Source organism: Pinus tabuliformis, chromosome 1_1 (genome assembly GCF_031772625.1).
Source record: "Pinus tabuliformis cultivar Carrire ecotype Pingquan chromosome 1_1, CPIR1, whole genome shotgun sequence".
Taxonomy (NCBI): domain Eukaryota; kingdom Viridiplantae; phylum Streptophyta; class Pinopsida; order Pinales; family Pinaceae; genus Pinus; species Pinus tabuliformis.
Window position 1 is genome coordinate 648,969,521 of NC_142297.1, and position 22,793 is coordinate 648,992,313.

Genomic DNA, 22,793 nt, shown 5'->3' on the forward strand with positions numbered 1-22,793 from the left:
GTAGTCTATGTCGACGAAGAAGCTTTTTCTCAGGAATCTGCAAATTTTGTGCAAGCTCGCAATGCAATGGAAAATTGCTTGATCGATCTGTTTCAGAGATCATTGGCAGAGATCCTTTGACACCGAGATTGCCCTGATCGATCTTCCTCAGTGATTGATCCATTGCAAATAAACCACCATAAAGCACAGGCATAATGGCCTAATGAAAGATCAATGATATGTGAAATATGTGGGAATGTAGCAGAAAATATCAAGTTACAGAGCCAATGGTGGTCTTGTCTCAACCGCCTCACTGATGATGGAAGTAGGCGCAGTGAGGGCAGATGCCAAAGCCAATGATGATCTCATGATTCTGATCTCATGGCACCATTGTTATTGAGGCTGCCCATCCTATGACCCCAATTGCCTCTTCCACCTCCCTCAACAGCTTCGTCCACGTTTTCGATGTCGACACCAACACCACTATTTCTACGCTCGAGTTGCCCCCTTCAGAAGCTTGGAACAGGTGGTTCCATCCCAAGGGGAATATGTTGGTTGTAGCTGGAGTGGGTAGCACCTCTGTGAAGTTGTGGGATACTACTACATGGTGGATAGGTGTTTCCCTTGAAGTTTTAGCTGTTGCCTGGAGTCGAGATGGAATTTGTCCTGCATATTGTTATTGCATATTCAACCTGGAGCCAAGAAGAAGGTTTTGAAATTCTTGTCAACAGCATTGGTGCGTCTGCTGGGAAGATGAGTCATAGGATAGCTGATCCACATGCTTATAAGGGTTGTGCAAAACCCACTATGATTGAAACCCGGAGGAAATACTTATTTTCTTAGGGTAACTTCTTATGTGCGGATAACTTAAAATTTATTTTTGAAATGGATTCAGAGAGCATTCAAGACTTGCAATTACCTTTTGACGGTGGTAGATAACTATGTTACCGACAACGAGAAACGGGCAAAGGAATGGGAAACTTCTAAAATGATGGCAAGAATCCATCTAACCTACAACAACAATATTCCAATTAAAAAATTTGAGCAATTTGAGCATGCATATTTTGTGAAATGATTTGAGCGCTTTGATGATTGCATGCAAATTTTGTGAAGCCATTAGTTAGAGAAGATATCAATAGCTATCAGCTTAACTCATCTTCTAGAAACTTTCTGCCGAGGTTAGTGATCTGCGTTTTTAATATTTTGCCTAGAATAACGAACCTAGTTTCTCCATAAAACCAATAAGAACTGCATGTTGCTTGTATGTCTTGGACGATGGTGTCGGTGACAATAAGAGTGTTAATTCCTATGGCACACCCAAGGTCTGCAACACGAAAGACCCCATCTCCTCCTTTAAGGTTTTCAAAGCTCATATGTTGACAGATTTCATGCTCCAAAATAGGCTTTATCACTTGTATCACTTTCAACTGCAACCATATCTCCAAATATTAATAGAATGGATGAAACCAACTACAATACTCTGAGAAGGGATTGAAGTGGGGATCCATATTATATAAGTTTCGAGAACCGATCATGATTATGATTCAAGGAGAGATAGTTAATTGAACAAAAAATTGAAATGAGATAACTAGTTGAAATAGGTACCCGGCTAAATAAAGAAATGCGAGCATAACTTGTATCTCCATCTCCGCCCTTCATGCCGAGCACATTCTCTAGTGATTTCACTCCCTCCATTGCAAATATTGAATTGGCTTTCTAGCTTTCATATAGATGTAGAGCACATTCAAATATTTCTCTCTCTCAGTGAGGAGGAGTTCATGTGATGCTATGAAACTTGATGTAATGCGGTTTATTTATAGCGGTGACAATCAAAATATAATTAGAACTCGACAACTCAATACTTCAATGTCGTGTGAGCGTCTAATCCTGTTTTTCAGCTCATTCCTCTGTTTTCCATATACTTCTAGAAATTTTGAAATTGCAGTCGACATAATGTGAAATCAACTCGAGAATAGTAAGTAGGGATAAAGAACCAATGACTGGGGTTTTATGGAGTGGAACCTAGTTTCTCTGTAGTCTTCAATATCTCTGATACCATGTTTTGTAGGACAATCACCATTTGAGGAGCTCGGTCAGCATTTCAATTTGACTGTGCTCAACAGATATTGGTATTATCATGTTTCTCCTGCGCTATTATTTTTGTCCACCTGTTTCGATGGCTATCCCCCATGTGCACAAAAATATAGTATTTTTGCAATCTGACACTAATAATAATCAAATCCAATCAGCCAAAAGTAAATTTACTGAGGATTGACAATGGCACCAGTCAACTCAACATTTGCACAGGGTGGTATTCTGGTAACAAAGTGGGAAGTTATATGTCTTGAGGGATCTGTGCCTTAGTAGGTCTTGTTTCGACATCAAGAGCTCTCGGCACAACACATTGGCAGACTTTGGAAGAAAATTTGGAAGATTGATTTATTGAACATTTGGAGGATTATGCTTAGATTTGGCATTAAAATATATGCTTTTATTCTTGTTGTATGCTTTTATGTAACGTACTAATCTGTAGGACACAACAAATCTATAATGCCAAGCTTTTACATGCACATTCCACGAGTCATTGGACACAAACAGGGAGTTGATTACTTTTCATGGTTATTTTTATTAAAAATATATTGTTATTAACATCATGAATTGGACTAAAATTATGCTTTTGATATTCCTTAATCTGTTTAATTTTGGCATACAATTTTTGCGTAAGAATCAGGAAGGGAATGACCCCCTCTTCTTGAACAAACTTAAGTTCTTTATTCCAAGTTTTTTTTTAGCAGGTTTGGGATGATCAACTGATCATTAAGAAGATTAAATTGTGATGAAAATTGGTCTTCAAAAAACTATTATCATGAAAAATTCTAAAGAAAAAGACCATGATCATAATAACGACATTTCCAGAAAATTACAAGTTCTTGTAACTTCCTGTAAGGGTTTAATGGTTTGATATGTTGCACGATAGATTAAAAAATTCAAAGACTTGGGGGTTGTTCCTAAATGTACAAGGATGGTGAAATACCTATCAACACTTGAATTCGACGTCTACAAGTGGCTGGTCAATGCTAGTCAAACTCAGCTATTTTAGCAAAAAGTCTAGAATTAAGGAGAAAATTTTCTATTTTTGAGATTTTGCATGCCATTATTCACTTTTTCCCCGCAAGAGTCATTATCCATTTATCATTATCCACATACACTTCCTTACATTTTCTTCAATCCTAACCCAGCAATAAAAGCAATGAAGCTCATTTACAAGCTTTTTGTTCCACTTTAAATATTCATTGTTAGTTTCCTTTTTCCTACCCTTGCAAATAAAACCTTTCTTCCATACATCATTGAGTCCATAGTCCTTGAGTCTAAATATTTTTCTAAAAACACCTTGAATCTTGCATGCCTTAAGAGCAAGCTATCATGCCGATAAACAAAGGGAATATATCAATGTTCCTTGTTCATCGGATCTTCTAAGTATTTGACAACAACAAATTCATTCATACTTAGAAAGATGTGTTAGGGGCATCTTGACTCTCATCCATACCAAAGATGGGAGCTCTCGTGTTGGCTAGTGGCATCCAGTTATGGCCACTAAGTTAACAATTTCTTGTTATGTTCGACACCCAAAACATTTATTCACATGACAAGAATTGTGCCAATGAGGGTTGAAGACTTGAAGATCCATCATTTTGTAGCAGAGGAAGCTTTTCAGTTTTTGATGTAAATGACTTTAGGACAAGTCAATAAATAAGGCTTGGGGGAAAGTGTAAATTTTGTATACCTTCCAAGCCTTATACATTTTCAGCCACATTCAACAGTAGATTCCGAACATTCAACAGAAGATCTAGCAGCAGATGCAGCAACAATAAAATAATCACTTTTTCGACTTCATCCACCATTTTTACAACCAAATGAAGAAGACTATGATCAAAATTTTGCAGCCACACATGCACAAATCTCATCCATTTTTGAAAGGGTAAGTTGAGGTATGATATTTTCTAACTTTTAACCATTTAATTCCTTAAAATCTAGAATGATAATTTTTGGAAAACTTCCTTTCCTCATTTCATAAAATTGCCAAAACCATCAGTTTGGGGGGGGGGGGGGGGGATACATTTACATTCATACTTTGTCACATTCATATTTTTCCATATTCATATATCACATTCTAAAACCCACATACCTTCAAAATATATTCACCATTACATGAGCATATAATTGGCTTTGTAAAAAGTACTTAAAAGCTAATTGGATGCAACACAATCATGGTTGTTACACAAGAACCAATCATGATGCATTCCAACAAAAATACTTTGCAATAAAAATCAAATTATCATTATGCAAAGTTCATACATTAAAATTAAAGGCAACAAACAAAATATGGTTGAAACACAAGAACTAACCAAGTTGCAATTCATCAAAAACACTTTGCAAAAGTTAAGTAAATATATCATGCAAAGTTTAAGCCAAAGCTCAAGTATCAAAAAGTAATGTAATAGATTGCATGAGGACATGCGATACCTTTAGTTTGGGGCTATGTTGGGCCTAAGAATTATCTTTAAAATACATCCACTTTCACTCGAGTCACACATTTTCTCACCTCTATTCCACCACCATGTCACCACATCAGCTTCACTTTCATCATTAAATGGGTTACCATTGTGTTTTCTAAAACATTATTAATTCTTAGTATTTTAAAGAGAATTTGTGGTTAAAATTTAGAAAATAATATCCATATACTTATACCTAACAATTAGAATGAGTTTGTTGACATGTGTAGGTACAAAGGAAGCTTCCAAGGCATCTTTATGTGGCACTCTATGTTCAAATTCGAATTTGAGGAGATCATGGACCTCATGGAGGAGATCATGGAGGATAGGGTTATGTGTCACCATTGGTTGAGAAATATGTGGATCAAAGGAGGGAATAGTGGATCTACATTTATGAGTTTGTTATCATAGATTTTATATAAATAGGAGTGTTATGTCCTTCATTTGTAATCTTAATCTTCATTTGTAATCTTAATACTTTTAGAATCTTAGAAACTAGTCCTTCATTGTAACCTAGTAATGTTAATCTAGATATAATTTAGAATAGTTTTGGTTAGGATCATATGAAATTTTAGCCATTGTACTTTGAAGATTATGATGAATAAAATGAAATTTCTTTGATCCTCTACATTTGACTTCTCTTTTGGTGTGCTTGTGAATCCTTGGAAGGATCCCCATTGCCTAGCAAGTACACTTTTGTTTTGGTAAGCTTTTATTTTATGTTTGTGAATTTCATTAGATTCAATTATTAGGTTCATATGTTTGAAATATTACTGAATGACCTTTCGTAAGAAAGTTCTAATGTTTCCTTCAATGAGTCTGATTTGTTATTCAATGTTTGATTTCATTATTTTAAGTTTTTGATTTATATGCTTGAGATATAAACGAATAGTCTCTTGTAAGAGAGCTTTAATATTTCATGCAATCAATCAGAATTATGTTTAAGAGCTTTAATTTCATTAGTTTAAATAGTCGATTAGAAATATTAATGAACAATCTCCTGTAAGGGAGCTTCAATATTTCTTCACCTAGCTTAGTTTAGTTTGTCTCTAAGTCCATATATATTGGATGATCCTCGAAGTTTACTTACCCAGATTGATAGTAAACGAAACTCTAATTTGCATCTGCATTTTAGATCCAACACTCATAATTATGTATTATACAGCATAGAAAATCCAAAATTTTGAAACTCATTTATGAGAGCATAGGGAGAAACAAAGTACCTTGTGATAGAACCCATACTTTGGGTTTTCCTTTTATACTTTTGTTTACTAGCACTATAGAAGTTCTGGTTAGATTTTTCTGCATGTTTTACTTCTATATTGGATTATCTCAACTCATTAAATTGCAACTTTAAACCTGATCTCACAAATTGTGCTTTGTTTTTAATAAAGTTGTGTGTTTGCATTTAGTTTCATGAAATTTCCTTTTTGCGGCTTCCCTCATATGGTCATAGTGAGTCAAAATAAATGCTAATTTATGAAATAATTCATTCATGGCATTATTTGGTAGGTACAATTTAAAAAAGTGTGGTAATCTATATTATATAAGTTTGACTTGTATGTTGGTGTTAGCTCAATCCACATGCATGGTGTATCAATCATCTAACATATGTTGGTGGAATTATCTAGGTATTGGTGCTTGGGAAACTTCTCTTACAAACACACTATCAACATGAGATCGAATCATCTCTTTTGAGATGGGAATTCTATGGATTGATCAAATGAAGTGCCTCAAATTTGATGTTTATGTTGTACAATGGGAACGGGGACAGTGGTGGATATTAGGATACTAAGGGAAAATCATGAAGCAAATAAGGACCACAAGGTAAAGGCTATTTGCTGTGTTTGCAATGAGATTGCAACTAGGGAAAAGAATTATTTAGAAAATATAAGGAAGGTGCTTGGTGAGTATGACCACTAGTGTTGATTTGATTGCATCACTTCAGAGTATTTATTTAGCATTTTACAATGCCACTTAATAAATCCATTGTCTACAAAGAAGAAGAATTAATTGAGGTTTGGAAAACTCACTATAATCTGTCCATTTTTATCTTGACTATATATTTTGGAATATTCTAGAGATTTGACAAATAAGAGAAACTAGCTATAAACATGCCATTCTTATCTTGATTACAGATTCTAGAATTTGGATGGACAAGAGTGAAGTTAACTATTTGACTTCATTTCTATCCATCAGATTTTCAGAATCTGAAATCAAGGTACGCTCATACCTATAATCATAAGCAAAACGACTCTATTTTTTTCAACAATAAAGTCACTTGTTAATCACAATAAAAATGACTCTGTTAGATTGTTTTTTAATTGGAACTATCATTATTCATTTCCATACAATTATTTTCCTTGTTAATGTTGACTTTCATAGAGTGTTAAGAAGGAGAAGCCTTTAATTAAGTTATATTATTTTGGATATGTTAGATTTGCACTCTTGTTGAAAGATCTAGTGAAGATATGAACCTTAAGGAATAACATAATTTGCAAGGCTAATATGCATCAATTTCCACTTATTGAGTACCCATAATAATTATCTAGGATTTCAATTGTTTTCATAAGCCATTTTAGTGTGGTTCCTAAACATACTATTGGATATTCTAGACTATATCATCAATACTTTTTAACTGCTAACCATCCTGCAATGTCAAGGATGTGCCTTGGACAACAAGCATAATGGATGGTAATTCTTTTGTTTTTCAAGGAGGAATCCAATTTGTAGAGATAAGAAAAGTCTAGCTAATGCAAATAATTTTAATGATTTAAAACAATATGTGGTCATGTTTATTTGATTGTATGCTGAATTCCTATTACCTTCGATAGTTCATAACTTTTTTTTCCCTTTTTTCTCATCACTTATTATTCCTTCTCTTTTTATAAATGTACTTTGCTTACACCTTTATTTTTTGCAGTTCCTTTCACTTTTTTTAATGAAATGATTCCCTCCCTTTTGTATTTTATGATGTGGCTTCAAAGTTTAAGGACTACATTTCATATAATGGACTTGGCTGGCTTTGATGTTAGGTCTAAGTGCTGACAATTCTACCAAAATTTCCTAGGACATGCCTTGAGCTTCATCCTTTTCTGAAACTTTCCATTTGGATTGGGGGGACCACCATGATAATGCAACCATTTTGGACAATTTAATACTCCATTGACATCACCAACAAACCAATGTACCATTCAGGATGGCTCCTTTTTTTAATTCTATACAAGTTAAAAGTGTGCATATACAATAGTAAGGTTAGACGACTAGATTACTTCTTGGACACAATCAATTAACTGTACAGGAGGGTGTTAGAAAATAATCTACCAATAGTTCACCAATCAATCTTATGCCTTTCTTCATCCTTAGATTGTGGTGTTTGTGTGTCATACCATACATTTGACTATAATATGTTTCTTCAATGTTTATGCATTTGGAATCAATATGAATCCAAAAAATTGAGAACGATCTACAAGAATTCACTTTTTTCCAAGAACATAGATTTTGGATGTATGAAAAGTTGAAAAACATACAAGTGCCATGGAATAGCATGGTAGAACTGATTTGATTTTAGCTTTTATCAAGAGGTGTTGATAGCTAACAATAGTCTACAAAGAAACATTTCAATTTTACTGCAATGTCTCTAAAGAATAAGACCTTTTTTATATCTCAGTGATTATAAACTTATTAGTATAATGAACTCTATTGTCATAAGTTTAGTATTTTGAAATTTCAGTCAATAAGTGGTATGTCCATTGAATTCAAATGTAACAACTTTTAGTCAATAAGCTTGGGCCCACCCTTATGGTCATCTAGTTGCACTCTATGATATGCTAAAATTATATTGTTTTTCACGGTTGGTGGATTCACACTAGTCTTATCCTAATCAATGCCATAGTAGACATTGAGAGCCAACATTTTCGTGACAAGTTTTGGAGCAAACATTGATCCTACAAATTGAAATTCATTGTGTAACAACAATTGGCACAATGATTTGTAGCAAGTACTGTTGTAAGGATTTGAATACTTGCAAATGGAAAATAATGGGCACCATCAAGTAATCTAATGATCGACTTATTGTATTTTCATATTGTACATTTAATACTATATTATTTCCATCCAGTGGATAATATGGAAGGCCAATAAACCAATCATTAGCTTACTGCATGGTGCTTGGTAGTATTTTACCTTGCAAAACATCATTTTGCACTTAAATTCAAGTTATATATAATGAAAAATTAGTGATACATGATATAACAATAGACAATGATGGCTGATTACTAACATATCATATTTTACAAACACTAAGGTCAATACACCTCATTGGAGCTCAACATTGATACCTTCCAAAGGCTTGAAACGCTAAAGATTGTGCTGCATAGTTTCCTATTTTGTTACATTTCTAGCTCTACATGTGTTAGCTGCTTATTGATATGTTGATTAAATGCATGGTCATGTATATTCAGGTGAAGTGTCTAACTTCCCATCAGATGATCTAAACCTAGAGGATGAATCTAAAAAGGTCAACAATGCACTTATTGCAAGGGCATGGTCACCTAGTTCAAGCATTTGTGGAAAGGATCTAACTGAATCTATTAATGGACTTGTGCTTGACCATGCAATAAATTCTTAGAAAATAGACAAAGAAACAAATTCTTTGATGTCACCTCATCTGCATTTTGGGGAGTTGAGTGTTAGACATGTGTTTTACCTTTTTGCATCAAACAAGTTTTATGGGCTAATGAGGGAAATGATTTAGGAGAATAGAGTGTGAATATGTTTTTAAAGTCAAATGGTCTCTAGAAATATTCAAGATATTTGAGTTTCAATTTTCCTTGCAACCATGAGAGGCCAATTATTTCACATCTTAATTATTTCCCATGGAGGGTTGACATAGATTACTTTAAATATTTAAGGTAAGATAGGACTTGATATCTACTAGTTGATGCTCAGATGCAAGAATTTTGGGCAACATGATGGTTTCATAATTGAATTTGAGTGGTGATCTCTAGTTTCTTTGTTAAGGTTCTCTAGCTTCCCTAGAGATGGGGTATGAAGCATTTTTGGAACACAGTTCTGGATGTTGATCTGGAGGGTGATGCTCTAGGATGGTAGTATATTCTTGGTTGTTTTCTAGATGGGTGTCAGATGGAGATAATAGATAATCCTTAGGTATGTTACAATACAATCTGAATTTGTGTACTAAACATAGATAGAGTTCTTGCATTTAACTTATTCATGGATGAAAATATATTAGGATTTAATTTAAATATTTTGACTCTTCATATTTTGGGTATTTGGGATTATGCATAATTTGAAGGCTACAAATTTGATCTAGCGGGAGAATATGTTCGTTGCTGGCTTCCAGAGTTGGCTAGATTTCCCACAAAGTGGATACATCATCCATGGGATGCACCACAAGACTCTTAGGTTTTCTAGAGTTGAGTTGGGTTCCAACTATCCCCTACCCATTGTAGAGATATTGAAAACTAAAGACTCAAAATAACTTGAAAGACACCCTTTCAGAAATGTGGCAATGTGAAGCAGCTGCTAGAGCTTCTTTGGAAAATGGCACAGAAGAAATTTTGGGAGAATCAATGGAAAATACCAATGCCTCAATGTCTGAACATATGGATGTTGACAAAGAGTTAGTTAGAAACAACAAAGGTTTTGCAGCAAGACCACAAGATGACCAATTGGTTCCAATTATAAGAAGTATGGTGCAGTTGGTGCCAATTATAAGTTATACTTTGAGTGAGAGTACAAGTTCTACTCAATATGAAAAAGTAGAAGTACCTTCTAATAGAGATTTATGAGTAGCTTCTGTAGCCTCATCTTGACAATTTTTAGGATGATCTAGTTGGCCCATGACAAGGGGTTTAACAAAATATCTACCAGATGTGATTAGTCATTATCCCCAAATGCAAGCCCTAGATGAACTTAATGAATCTCATTCAACCATAGATTATTATAGTATCTTGAGAGAGAAAGATGATACAATTAGTGGAGGCATTGTACCCGTCTAGTTGTAGCCTTTATCAGGACATTCACAATAGTTCCTAGAGGAAGGAAATGTTCCTAGAATAACTGAATACAGTCTTCAGCAACAATTGCACCATCATTCAATGGGAACCTGAAGTCATGGTCATAGTCAAGGAGTGGTTCAAATGTCAAAGCATGTGTCCTGAGTTTAACTTTAAGAATGGTGTATTGTGTATATTTACCTTATATACACAAGGCCTATCAAGGCCTTCAACATTACAAATGGAGTTTCCTTACCATGGAGGTTCAAGACAATATGATATCAAGCTCCTTCTAAGATAATCCTTCTCGCCTTTGCCACATATTTTCTCCACTCTACCAAATCTTGAGCATCAGATAGCTTAGGAATATCTTTGTCTATGAATTCCTTAAGCCCCTTGTCTTACAACACTGCTCCCATCCTGTCCTTCCAAACAATATAGTTCAAACTACCCTCAAGGGCATATTCAAGTCTCAATCTGTAGAACGAAATCTTTCTGGCTCTGAAGTATGATACTACAAATTTGATTTCTCCTACAAAATACAAACTCATATTCTTCTCTTCTATAGTGATTTCAGCTCTGATACCATGTCAAAATTCCTTGTAGATTCAAACTACTAACTGTAATATGCCAAAAAAATTGACTTGAATATACTATACTCATCAATGAAAATAATAAACAATTAATGAAATCACGAAGCATACAACAGAAATAATTCAATCTTTGTGTATATATAATATAAGCCTATTGTTTGTACTTGACTACTTCCTAGTGAAAAATTCCATCAACCAAATGCAATAAATCATGGTAAATATCTCATCTTCTCCAATAAAAATACCACTTATCTCTTTTCCAAAATTAGTGTCTTCCCTCTTGAGTGTATGTACCTAACTATTAGTATCTATTCAAATTAGCACTTAGAGGTATTCAAACCCTTAAGATACATAGTCCCCAGTAAGGAACCGACCTGAGATTGTCTGACCTTAAGGGTTTTAATACCTCTCATCCCTACACTAATCAAGGCCTGTTTGGGTATGGTTCTATAATTGTGCTTGACCGCTTCCCAATATTAGCATGTCATTCAAAATTGCCCTTACTAAATCCAATTGAGTGGCAAAAAATGGTTTTTGATTCTAGCTTATAATTATGTATTATACACCATAGAAAATCCAAATTTTTGAAACTCCTCATTTATGAGAGCATAGGGAGAAACAAATTACCTTGTGATAGAACCCATACTTTGGGTTTTCCTTTTATACTTTTGTTTACTAGCACTACAGGAGTTCTGGTGTGTAGATTTGTCTACATGGTTTACTTCTATATTGGATTATCTCAACTTGTTAGATTGAAAATTTAAGCTCTCTCTCACAAATTGTGTTTTGTTTTTAACAAAGTTGTGTGTTTTCCTTTAGTTTAATCAAATTTCCTTTCTGTGGCTTCCCTCATATGGTCACAGTGAGTCAAACTAACTGCTAATTTATGAAATAATTCATTTAGGGCATTATTTGGCAGGTTCAATTTAACCAAGTGTGGTAATCTATATTGTATAAGTTTGACTTGCATGTTGGTGTTAGCTCAATCCACATGCATGGTGTATCAATCATCTAACATATGTTGGTGGAATTATCTAGGTAATGGTGCTTGGTAAAATTCTCTTACAAACAAACGATCAACATGAGATCGAATCATCTCTTTTGAGATGGGTCTTCTATGGATTGATCAAATAAAGTGCCTCAAATTTGATGCTTATGTTGTACAATGTGAATGGAGGACAATGGTGGATATTGGGATACTAAGGGAAAATAATGAAGTAGATAAGGACCACAAGGTAGGGGCTATTTGCTGTGTTCGCAATGAGATTTCAACTAGGGTAAAAAGTAAATTGGTAAATATAAGGAAGGTACTTGGTGAGTATGACCATTAGTGTTGATTTGATTGCATCGCTTCAGAATATTTATTTAGCATTTTACAATGCCACTTAATAAATCCATTTTCTACGAAGAAGAAGAATTAATTGAGGGTTAGAAAGTTGGCTATAATCCATCCATTTTTATCATGACTATATATTATGGAATATTCTAGATATTTGACAAATAAGAGCAGCTGTATATAAAAATGACATCCTTATCTCGATTACAAATTCTAGAATTCGGATTGATAAGAGTGAATTCAACTATTTGACTTCATTCATATCCATCAGATTTTCAGAATCTGCAATCAAGTTATGGTCATACCTGTAATCATAAGCAAAATGACACTTTTTTCTTCCAATAATAAAGTCAATTGTAACTATTGATATTTGGAATGGGGCATTGTAGATGATTGCATGCATCTTGCTTTGTTTCTTGTGGTTGGCGTGTCTTCTCTATGTGCCATTGACCTTTGTATCGATGAATGGGGAGTGGATGTAGTGCTAACAGGTTCTCAAAAGGCTCCGTCACTAAATTGTCACTATTTTACTTAGTCTAAAGATGAATTAAAATATTTTAGCTAAAAATTCTACAGTTTCATCTTTCACCTAATTTTCATCAGTATATATGTTTCAGAGCATCATCAATCAACAATTTATCCAAAACTATACGTGCCACTTAGTGCAAGATTTGTAACATAGCCACTGATAAATTTCTTACATTTAGAGTGTTGCAACTGTCTAATTTCATCGTTGGAACAATGACAATTATAAATATCACTTTTTGAGTGTTTTTATTCTTCAAAAGTTAGAGCCATCATAGAACAACAGATTGTGTCATCTTATTACTTCAGTTTTAGAGCATATTAGATCTATAAATAATTGTAGAGGTTCTAAAAGGTTTTAAAACCCTGGCTTCCTGTAGTGTCAATACTTAACTTGATCAGGTTGTAACAACTGATTTTACATTATGCATTTTTGGTGAATCAGATTCTTTGTCACTTTTTGTGATCATAAGTTGAAGCAGGATCTCTCTTCTTGAGGCATACAGGTGAGATCATTCAATTCATATTTACTTTATGAGCCCTAGGAGGTCAATGATGAGGAAGGACGTGCATTTTCTACCTTTCAAGCTTATTGGAATAAGTGCCTTAACATGCCATATGATCTGTTAGCTCCCCTTCTACCTCTCAAAAGGATTGTTGCAGGTTCGCATTCTGCTTTAGATTCTTTTTTAACCCAAACTATCATTATTCTTTTCCATACAATTATTTTCCTTGTTAATGTTGACTGTCATAGAGTGTTAAGAAGGAGAAGCCTTTAATTAACTTATATTATTTTGGACATATTAGATTTGCACTCTTGCTGAAAGATCTAGTGCAGAGTTGAACCTTAAGGAATAACATAATTTTCAAGGTTTAATATACATCAATTGCCACTCGTTGAGTACCCACAATAGGGATCTAGGACTTCAATTGCTTTCATAAGCCATTTTTAGTGTGGTTCCTAAACATACTATTGGATATTCCACACTATATCATCAATACTTTTTAATTTCTAACCATCATGTAATGGCAAGGATGTGCCTTGGAAAACAAGCACAATGGATGGTAATTTTTTTTTCAATGAGGAATCCAATTTGTAGAGATAAGAAAAATATAGCTAATGCAAATAATTTTAATGATTTAAAAAAATTGTGGTCATGTTTATTTGATTGTATGCTCAATTCCTATTACCTTTGATAGTTCGTAACTTGTTTTTCCATTTTTTCTCATCAGTTAGTATTCCTTCTCTTGTTATAAATGTACTTTGATTACACCTTTATTTTTTTGCAGTTGCTTTCACTTCATTTGCTGAAATGATTCCCTCCCTTTTGTATTTTATGATGTTTCTTCAAAGTTCAGGGACTACATTGCATAGCATGGACTTGTTTGGCTTCGATGCTAGGTCTAAGGGTTGACGATTCTGCCAAAATTTCCTGGGACATGCCTTGAGATTCATCCTTTTCTGAAACTTTCCATTTATGTTGGGTAGACCACCGTGATAATGCAACCCTTTTTGACAATTTAATACTCCATTAACATCACCAACAAAACAATGCACTATTCGGGATGGCTCCTTTGTTTAATTTTATATAACTTAAAAGTGTGCACATACAATAGTAAGGTTAGATGACTATATTACTTCTTAGACACAATCAATTAAATGTATAGGAGGGTGTAAGAAAATAATTTACCAATAGTTCACCAATCAATCATATGGCTTTCTTCATCCTTGGATTGTAGTGTTTGTGTGTCATACCATACATTTGACTACAATATGTTTCTTCAATGTTTATGCATTTAGAATCAATATGAATCCACAAAAATTGAGAACGATCTACAAGAATTCAATTTTTCCAAGAACATAGATTTTGGATGCAAGAAAAGTTGAAAGGGATACAAGAGCCATGGAATAGCATGGCAGAACTGGTATGAATTTAAATTTTATCAAGAGGTGTTGATAGCTAACAATAGTCTATGAAGAAACATTTTAACTTCGGTGCAATGTCTCTGAAGAATAAGACCTCTTTTATATATAAGTGATTATAAATTTATTAGTATAATGAACTATGTTGTCATAAGTTCAGTATTTTGAAATTTTAGTCAATAAGTCACACTAGAGGCACAAACTAGATTCATGATTAGCCTAGTCTCCTACCTCTATGACTTAAGATAAGATTGGTCCCACCCTTATGGTCATCCAATTGCACTCTATGATATGCTAAAACTATATTGTTTTTAACGGTTGGTGGAATCACACCAGTCTTATCCTAATCAATGCCATAATATACATTGCGAGGCAACATTTGTGTGGCAAGTTTGGACCAAATATTGATCCTACAAATTAACATTCATGGTCTAACAACAATTGGCACAATGATTTGTAGCAAGTAATGTTGTAAGGATTTGACTACTTGAAAATGGCAAATACTGAGCACCATCAAGTAATCTTATAATGATCGACTTACTGTGTTTTCATACTGTCCATTTAATACTATATTATTTCCATCCAGTGGATAAGATGGAAGGCCAGTAAATCAATAATTAGCTTACAACGTGGTGCTTGGTAGTATTTCCCTTGCAAACCACCGTTTTTCACTTAAATTTAAGTTATATATAATGAACAATTAGTGATGCATAACATAATAATAGAAAATGTTGGCTAATTACTAACATATCATATTTTACAAAGACCAAGGTGAACACACCTCACTAGACCTCAAGAATGACACCTTCCAAGGGCTTGAAACACTAAATATTGTGTTGCATAGTTTCCTATTTTGTTACATTTCTAGCTTTACCTGTGTTAGCTGCTTATTGATATGCTTATTAAATGCATGGTTGTGTATATTCAGGTGAAGTGTCTAACTTCCCATCAGATGATCTAAACCTAAAGGATGAATCTGAAAAGGCCAACAATGAACTTTTGTCAAGGGCATGGTCACCTGGTTCAAGCAGTTATGGAAAGGCTCTAACTGAATCTATTAATGGACCTATGCTTGACCATGCAATAAACTGCTAGAAAAAGACAAAGAAACAAATTCTTTGATGTTCCCTCATCTACATTTTGGGGAGTTCAGTGTTAGAAATGTGTTTGACCTAATTTGCATCAAACAAGTTTTATGGGCTAATGAGGGAAATACTTTAGGAGAATAGAGTGTGAATATGTTTTTAAAGTCAAATGGTCTCTACAAATATTCAAGATATTTGAGTTTCAATTTTCGTTGCAACCACGAGAGACCAATTCTTTCACATATTAACTATTTCACATGGAGGGTTGACAAAGATTACTTTAAATATTGGAGGCAAGGTAGGACCAGATATCCACTAGTTGATGTTGAGATGAGAGAACTTTGGGCAACAAGATGGTTGCATGATTGAATTTTGGTGGTGATCTCTATTTTCTTTGTTAAGGTTCTCCGACTTCCCTGGAGATTGGGTATGAAGCATTTCTGGAACACAGTTCTGTATGTTGATCTGGAGTGTGATGCTCTAGGATGGTAGTATATTCTTGGTTCTTTGCTAGATCGGTGTGAGATGGATCAAATAGATAATCTTAAGGTATGTTACAGTACAATCTGAATTTGTGTACTAAACATAGATAAAGTTATTGCATTTAACTTATTCATGGATGAAAATATATTGGGATTTAATTTAAATATTTTGAATCTTCATATTTTGGATATTTTGGATTATGCATAATTTTAAGGCTACAAATTTGATCTAGTGGGTAAATATGTTTTTTGCTGGCTTCTAGAATTGGTTAGATTTCCCACAACATGGATACATCCTCCATGGGATGCACCACAAGAAACTCTTCAGTTTGCTGGAGTTGAGTTGGGTTCCAAATATCCCCTACCCATTGTAGAGATATTGATGACAAAAGACTCAAAATAACTTACGAGGCACCCTTTTAGAAATGTGGCAATGTGAAGCAGTTGTTAGCGCTTCTTTGGAAAATGGAAAAGAAGAAATTTTTGGAGAATCAATGGAAAATGCCAATGCCTCAATGTTTGAACATATGGATGTTGTTAGAGAGTTACTTAGAAACAACAAAGGTTTTGCAACAAGGCCACAAGATTACCAATTGGTGCCAATTATAATCATTATGGTGTAAAGGGAAGATGTAAGTTATACTTTGAGCAAGGCTAAAACTTCTACTTAATATGAACAAGTAGAAGTACCTTCTAATAGATATTTATGAGTAGCTTCTGCAACCTCATCTTGACAATTTTTAGGATGGTCCATTTGGTCCATGACAAGGGGTTTAACAAAATATCTACCAAATGTGATTATTCATTATCCCCAAATGCAAGCCCTAGATGAATATAATGAATCTCATTAAACCGCAGATTATTCTAGTATCTTGAGAGAGAAAGATGATACAAGTAGTCGAGGCATTGTACCTGTTTGGTTGTAGCCTTTATCAAGACATTCACAATAGTTACTAGAGGAAGGAACTATTCCTAGAATAACTGAATATAGTCTTCAACAACAATTACACCATCATTCAATTGGAACCTGGAGTCATGGTCATAATCAAGGTGTTGTTCAAATGTCCAAGCCTGTGTCCTGAATTTAACTTTAATAATGTTGTATTGTGTATATTGACCCTATTGTTGTTTTTTTCCAAATTTTTTTATGGAGGCAACTTCACATCTAACCTTGAATTGGCATCTACTACTCTAGTGTATTGTTTAGGCTTCTAATCTTGCCAACATCAAAAATATGTTATGGGACAAGACTCAAAATGGATTTGGCTCACTCTTTTTCCTACTCCAACATTGATGCATAGATTGTTTGTTCTAGTAGTGGTGGTGCTTTGAACCACTTGTTGAAGAAAGTGTAACTAGGTTCGGTCTTCATAAATGTAATTTTGATCTTTGTACTTGTAAAAGAAAAGAAATATTATTTTTGTCATTTATAAAAATGAGTTTCTTGCTCATTGAATAGGTCAAGCACATGTTTAAGAGCTTCTAGAAATTCAAAGAGTCAATGTCATGTATGAAACTCTTCTTCCGCATGATAAAATTATATATATGAGTCTACAATAGCCGTCCAAATACAAGAACAATCCTCTTGAAGAAGTTGGACAACAAATGAATTAAATATAAATCATGTCTGCTTGCGTTAACAGAGACACCTCTTCAAATTGTCATGTCGGCTTAATATCGAGGACGAATTACTATATATACCCATCTAGGGTCTACAAAAAACTCAAATTTGTTTGATAGTTTCGGATGTCTGTCATAGGGTAATTTTCATATGGGTACAGGGGTCTGCGATCCAAACTACAGGAGAACAAAACTTCAGAGGTCTCTGAAACTTCATAGGCATAGTTACAGTCTCGGTGTAATGATAATCATGGTACAAGAAAGAACGCAATCACTATCTCACAGTCTCGGCATAATTATAAGAATGATTTCAATATATATGTTGACATATATACTATAAACACAGTCGCAGTAATAATATCTCATAGTCTTGGTGTATTCATGATGAAGAGGATCTTAGTGATCATACAGTCTCGTCATACCTTCTAGACACAGTGATGATCCCAGTCACAATCTTGGTATCAGTGGTATTCTAATGAATATCTTGGTGGTAGTGCAATAAGGTGCAATAATGATGTAACAGTAATGATGGTGGTGTAGAAATGATTTTGGTGAGAAGGTTGCAATGATCTAAGTGATGATGGAACAATGATGAGGAAGAAGTAATGATGATCTAAAAAAAATGAAGAATAGGATTAGTGTCTTGGCCTTGGAGTGGAATCATAAGTTAAGGGTCATGGTCTTGGTATTCATCAATTGGAATCTCTATAAGAATAATTTTTTATGAGTTTTCCTCCCCAAAGAGGGAGAGGTTTTGGCCCTAGAATAAAGCCAAATATATTGTGTTCTTGTCTCTTTGTTTTGGTAGCTATTTGATGAACTAAGAAGACAAACTCTAATAATAATAACAAGTGAATATTGTGCTAAGAAGTAAAGTTAAATAACTCACAAATATTTATCATGAGAAGAATAATCTCATTATCTACATTGCCCTAGATTATTCAACATGGTATCAGAGCTAAGGTGCTGAAGTAAAAGGAAGGGAAACAAAAGAGACATTCAAGGATCAATATTCAAGAAGGGCATCAATGCAAGTTGAAGGGTTTTGTCAAGATTGAAGGATCAAGTCTACAATTAACAGTCTACAATAGCAAGAATTTTTCCCCAACAGTCATCATCAAAAGGCCACTAAGACTCTTATCAAGATGTCTACAAAGCAAGGTAACTCAAAGGACCCTAAAATAAAAGATCACATCATCTTGGAACAAGTTGAAATCCTAGAAGTAGTTCTGTTAAACCAGCTCAAGAAAAGATAGAAAAGATAGATCAACGCCTTAGAATTCAGCCTCTTCGAGGGGGCAACCTCCTTTACATTACATAAATGAACAATTCTTGGATGATACAAATGAAAAAACCTCCTTTCTATATATAGGAGTCTATGGAGTCACAATATAATCCAGCCAACCTAACAATAATAATATAAAGCCACAAAAATAACAATAGAGGGATTCTATGGGCACATTAATAACAATATGGGGGTAATGGGGGCACAACAATATAAATAAGGGGTATAACTACAATAGTAATGGGGTAATCACTAGTATTATAGGGACCCAACATGCCCCTCTCCTTCAAAAAAGTGTTGTCCTCAACGCTTGAGTAGTTCTGGATACTTCTGCATAAAATTCTCATCCTCCCATGTGGAATCTTCAGCGGATAAGTTCTTCCACTTGATAAGATACTCTGAAATTGATCGATTTCGTAGCTGTCGAGTTCTTGTTTCTGTGACTGCTTCCGGTTCCAATATAATTTTTCCTTCCTCGTCAAGTTCTGGCAATATTGTTTGAACTGGGAGCTTGTCGCCTATAACCTTCTTTAAACATGAAACATGGAAAACTGGGTGCAATCGAGAAGCTGCAGGAAGCTCCAATTTGTATGCCATAGTACCAATCTTTTGCAACACCTTGTACGGACCATAATACTTTGGTGATAATTTATTATCCTTCTTAGCTTGCTTGAGGGACATTTGCTTATATGGTTGTAGCCGTAGGAATACCCAATCACCTACATCAAAACTTCTTTCACTGCGATGTTGATCTGCCTGTTGTTTCATTCTATTTTGTGCCAACACGAGGTTATCCTTTAAGAGTTGGAGGACTTGTTGTTGATGTTCGATGTGATGTTCCACTGCCTGAACCTTAGAATTTTCTCTTAAATATGATGTGATGGATGGTGGTTGATACCCATAAAGTGCCATAAATGGGGTCATTTTTGTTGCTGTATGGAAGGAAGTGTTATACCACCATTCAGCCAGAGGCAACCATTTGACCCATTGTGTCTGTTTATCAGATACAAAGCAACGAAGATATCCTTCCAAACATTTGTTTACTATCTCAGTTTGCCCATCAGATTGAGGATGATAAGATGAGCTATGAGCTAACTGAGTACCAAGACAAGAAAATAATTCTGTCCAAAAATTTCCAGTGAAAATGGGATCTCTGTCACTTACAATAATCTTTGGGTTTCCATGTAGCTTTTGAATTGTTTCCATAAATGCAGTAGAAACTGTACTGGCTTTAAATGGATGTGATAATGCACAAAAGTGTGCATACTTGGTAAGTCTGTCAACTACCACCATGATGACACTCTTTCCCTCAGACTTGGGTAAACCTGTGATAAAATCCATTGAAACCTCCTCCCAACGTTGGCTTGGAATGGATAAAGGTTGTAATAGACCCGGTGTCTTAATTGTTTCAACTTTATTTTGTTGGCAAACCAAACATTCCGCCACAAACTTTTGAATATCTGATTTAAGGCCATCCCAAAAAAATTCCTTCTTAACCCTGTGGTAAGTTTTTAAAAATCCTGAGTGCCCTCCTAAGGGAGAAGTGTGCAATTCCATAAGAATCTTTTGTTTTAGCTGGGAATTCTTACAGAGGTATAAGCGATCTTTGTACCATAACGAATCATTTTTCCAGCTAAATGTATCAGACGTACTGGAATCTTGTTGTAGCTTTCGAATAAGTGCCCACACTTCTTCGTCATTCTTCCATTCCTCCCTTGCTTCGTTTATCCAATCTGGTTGGATAATAGAAATGGCACACAACAATGCTTCCACATCCTCATCCTTTCTTGAGAGTGCATCTGCCACCACATTTTGCTTCCCTTTTTTGTAGATGATTTCAAAGTCATAACCCAACATCTTTGTGACCCACTTTTGTTGCTCTTCAGAGGATAATCTTTGTTCTAAAAAGTATTTAAGGCTATCATGATCCGTTTTTACCTTGAAGTGTCTTCCCATTAGGTAGGGTCGCCATTTCTTAAGTGCATGGAGTATTGCCAACATTTCCTTCTCATAAATAGCTTTGCTTAAAAACTTTCCCTTGATTGGACGACTTTCAAAAGCAATGGGTCTTTCATCTTGCATTAGAACAGCACCAATTCCATTTCCTGAAGCATCACATTCCACAATAAAGGTTTTTGTGAAGTCCGGTGTAGCTAAGACCGGTGCTTGGCACATTGCCTCTTTAAGATGTTCAAAGGCCTTTGTTGCTTCCGGAGTCCATGAAAATGCATCTTTCTTCAATAATGTTGTTAGAGGTGCTGCTATTCTCCCATAATTCTTAACAAACTTGCGATAATACCCTGTCAACCCAAGAAATCCTCGCAGATGCTTTATGGATGTGGGGATTTTCCATTCCTTAATGGCTTTAATTTTGCTAGGGTCTACCTTAACTCCTTCATGAGATACAATATGACCCAAATATTCCACCTCCTGGACTCCAAAGAAACATTTGGATCTTTTTGCATATAATTGTTTCTCCTCCAATAGTTGTAGCACCCTGTCAACATGTTCAACATGATCCTTCCAAGACTTGCTGTAGATTAGTATATCATCAAAAAATACTAACACAAATTTTCTAAGGAATGGTTTGAAAATTGAATTCATCAAACCTTGAAATGTTGAAGGTGCATTGGTAAGGCCAAAAGGCATGACCAAAAATTCATAATGACCCTCATGAGTTCTAAATGCCGTTTTCGGAATGTCTTCAATCTTCATTCTGATTTGATGATATCCTGAACGAAGATCCAACTTGGTGAAGTAAATTGATCCATGCAATTCATCCAGTAATTCATCAATGACAGGAATGGGGAACTTATCTTTAATAGTGAGCTTGTTGAGCTCCCTATAATCCGGACACATGCGCCATGATCCATCCTTCTTGTGCACCAATACTACTGGAGCAGAGAAAGAACTTTGACTCGGTTGAATTATACCAGCCTCTAGCATTTCTGCAACCATACGTTCAATTTCACTTTTTTGGACATAGGGATATCTGTACGGCCTGATGTTTGGAGGAACACTTCCTGGAATCAGATGAATAGCATGATCATGATCACGCATAGGTGGGAGACCTTTGGGAGTCTCAAATACCTTGGAATGATTGTCCAGGACTTTTTGGAGATCTGGAGAAATAGATGATTCCAATGTGGAAACATCTAGCGAACATAATTGTGCAATTACACCTCTTTGCTCCTTTTTTAGAAGCTTTGTCATACCATTAGAGCTGATTATCTTTCCTGGTTTCCCTGCAATACCCCTTAATTCAACTTCCTTTCCTTCCACAGAAAATTTGATGAAAAGTTCTTGAAAATTAAAAGCTATTGTACCCAAGGATTGTAGCCATTGGACTCCTAGTACAACATCAGCACCTCCCATTGGAATGGAAAGCATT

The 22,793-nt window shown here is 34.8% G+C and overlaps 2 pseudogenes; both read left to right on the plus strand.

The window, feature by feature from the left end:
* Window positions 1-392: 392 nt before the first annotated feature.
* LOC149215053 (cryptochrome-1-like) lies at window positions 393-10,555 on the plus strand (annotated as a pseudogene).
* A 2,391-nt stretch (window positions 10,556-12,946) lies between these two features.
* LOC149215054 (cryptochrome-1-like) lies at window positions 12,947-17,120 on the plus strand (annotated as a pseudogene).
* Window positions 17,121-22,793: the final 5,673 nt, after the last annotated feature.